At 51.0% G+C, this 3,104-nt stretch overlaps 1 non-coding gene across 1 annotated transcript; it reads right to left on the bottom strand.

Annotated features, from left to right (window-relative positions):
* Positions 1-1,828: 1,828 nt before the first annotated feature.
* Positions 1,829-1,932, bottom strand: LOC123088808 (U6 spliceosomal RNA). The gene has a single exon (XR_006442115.1). It is a non-coding gene; the product is annotated as a U6 spliceosomal RNA (small nuclear RNA).
* Positions 1,933-3,104: the final 1,172 nt, after the last annotated feature.

Here is a 3,104-nt window from a genome sequence, read left to right as displayed (position 1 = left end):
GCGAGAATAGCACAGGAGAGACTCGGTAGCTTGTTCACGTCCGAGCCGGACTGTGACTACGTGGTTAATTCCAATAGGGGCACAGTACAAGACGATGACAACGTGTTGTAGAACTCAGTAGCTATGTCGTCAGCAACCCTGACGATTCGAGTGTCCTAGGGCGAATTAAGATAAATATTTTCATATTAAAGTTTTAGACTTCTATGATTTTTAAATGGCCGCCGACGTGATGTTGTCGCCGCTTCTCTACCGAAGTCGGCATGACCTTTTCGATGATAGCCGGGAGACCTGAAGCACTTGAGCTCCAAGGAGACACCAGGAAACCCTAACCTTATCGTCCCAAGAAGATGACAAGAATTTACACCAAAGCTCCATCGATTTCACCCAAGTGAACGAACTCAAGGAGGATCGAAACCCGGATGACAACCTTGGAGAAGAAGCGCCACCATCCACCCGAGACCAGCACCTGCAAGGACTAAGATCAAAAACAAACCTAAACTACAGACTGGAGTGGAGGCATTGGGATTCCCCTCCCTGCCACCGACCGTTGAAGCCTAGAGGGGAGGGTTTACTCTAGCATCCAAGGGATAGGGGAGGAAAGACCTCCATCACGGGCCTGTTTACGGGTATTCTTCGTACTTCTATGTTATCACAGTATTGTTTTAACAAGTATAATTTTAAAATAGTTGGATTGCCCAACTAACCACAAAAAATGTTGATAAATATCAAACAATCAACTACAAAGACCAACAAATGGTAAGAAACAAAAGGCATCACCCTCACGGCATTACAACACCAAAGTACTTAGCGCCTGCAAGCACCCACAAATTAATTTCCGCTTTATTTGATGTTGCGCACCATGACTGTGGAGCCGATGGAGGGAGTCGCAGTGTTCCGGAAGACCCTTGCGTTGCGCTCCTTCCAAAGCTCCCAAGAGATCAACATCAGCATGGAGGACATGGCCTTCCTCGAGTGGCCTTTGATTTAGGTGACTCCAATCCACCTCTCGTTGACAGTATCCCATCGAGCTCCATTCCCGGGGCTTGACATCCGGAAGTCTGCTTGTGCAATATAACATTATGATGTCGAGCATGGGAAGTGCCAAGTACTGCATGACATATTCGAATATGAGTATGTGCATTACTTTGGGCTATATGAAACTGCAGAAATGATATGATTTTTAATTGAAAAACTCTTATAAATATTTTGCTGGTTATCTACAGGGCCACTGCTTGGGATCCATGCGTGGCCATTACTCAGACATGCGGAAGGCAATGAGCATATGGCTATTGGGTGTAACCGTTTGGAGATGGTAGCATGGGATACTTACAACTGGTTTGGATGACGGTCCAATAATGGAATAGGTGTTTAGTCATCTTATTCTATTTTCGACGGTTGTGCCAGCTTTATTTATCATTATACTCTGGCTCTTTTAGAGCGATTGTTGTATCACAAACCTTTTGTTCTATTTTGCTTAATAATATGACTGTATAGATTATTCAGTTGCAGAGATCGGGGGTAATCCTCCTTTAAAAGAAAACTTCTCTGTACTTCTATCGAAAATTCTAAACACACGGACTGGTTACTGGGTTTTACAGGCATATTTCAAACTAATCCTCTCTCCGCCCCCTGATTTTCAACGGGTGTGAGCCCCTAACCATAATTCTACCCAATGAAAGCATGCCAACCAAGCCACACCGTTGATCCCGGTACTTCTATGTACAGCTTCAAAGTGTCAAATTTTTGCAACTTGGCCATCATTAAGCGCTGCCTTTGTCCATATCCATTCTTCCCCTGCATGGATAGCAGTTTTACTTTTAGGGGAAAGAGATTTTTATATCTTTTATTTTATTTGTGCATGTCATCCTTGGACAGGGGCCATGCTAATCTTCTCTGTATCATTTCAATTTTATCGGATGTCTCCGAAGGGACATTTTTAACAAAGAATTTTTGTATCTTTTTTGACAAAGAATTTTCATTCAGATGTTTTATCGAGCAGATACAACTGCAATGAGCAAATACCCTGCCTCTCCATAACAAGATGCACACAGCCAACACGTCCAAGAAGCAATTAAAGAAACATTGTTTTACAGAAAAAATAGTAAAGAGTTGCCTAAGGATGTGGGAGGTCCTATCCAATTACAATCATTAAATAATTCTCTGCTGCTATTAGAGCATCTCCAGCCGCGCCCCCAACAGCCTCCCCCAAGGCCGTTTTTTATCGCTGGCGCCGAAAATTCGGTCCAGTCGCACCCCACAAGCCTGTTTTTCGCTGGATTGGGCCGAAATTGGCGCCGGCGCACCCAATCTGAATCCGGCGCGCTGGGGGGCGCCCGGGGGCGCCGGCGCGAACGTTTTGGAGCGAAAGAGTGGCGGGACCGGCGCGTCAGCGAGACGAAGGGTGGTCATCCTCATCGTCTCGGTTTTCCCGCGAAGAATCAATGCCAAGGCTGCCGCCGGTCAGCCTGCCATTGATTCACGGGCGGCGAAGTGCGGCGACGCCGCCCCGCCTTCCGCCACACGTTCGCACACGGCTGCCCCCGAGCCGCTATAAAAGCCGCCCCTGGTCGCGCCGGTGAGGCACCCATCCATCGGCATCGGTAGTCCTCCTCGCCACCGCACTTCCTCCCCTCTCTTTGCCGTTCGAGCCTCCCTCTCTCTCCCCTCCCGGCAACCATGAGCGCGAGGTACCCCGGCGACGCAGCGGCGGCCAACGGTTTCGGCCGACGGTCGCTGCATGAGTGGGAGGCCTACCTCCTCCACGAGGCCAACTACCCCGCGCCGCCCGACGTACGTGCTCCGTCGCGGTGGAGGCTCGGCGCCGGCGGGGTCCCTGTCCCCCCTCTGCCCGTCCCCGAGACGCCCGCCTACTTCCACGCCGAGATCGAGCGTGCGCGGGCGTCCCTGACGGTCGCGGAGCGGGCGCTCCCGGAGTACGCCACCAGCAACCACGCGGCGTGGGCGGCGTACTTCAGACGCCGGTAGGAGGAGCGGCTCGCCTCCACCAACAACGCGCCGACGCCGTGCGGCCGCAACAACACCGAGGGCCGCCGCTTGTGGTGGGGCGTCCCGGGCCGCACGCTCAGCGGCGTTCTCGCGCACCT

This window comes from Triticum aestivum, chromosome 4A (genome assembly GCF_018294505.1).
Source record: "Triticum aestivum cultivar Chinese Spring chromosome 4A, IWGSC CS RefSeq v2.1, whole genome shotgun sequence".
Classification (NCBI taxonomy): domain Eukaryota; kingdom Viridiplantae; phylum Streptophyta; class Magnoliopsida; order Poales; family Poaceae; genus Triticum; species Triticum aestivum.
This window is presented reverse-complemented; position numbering and strand designations above follow the sequence as displayed.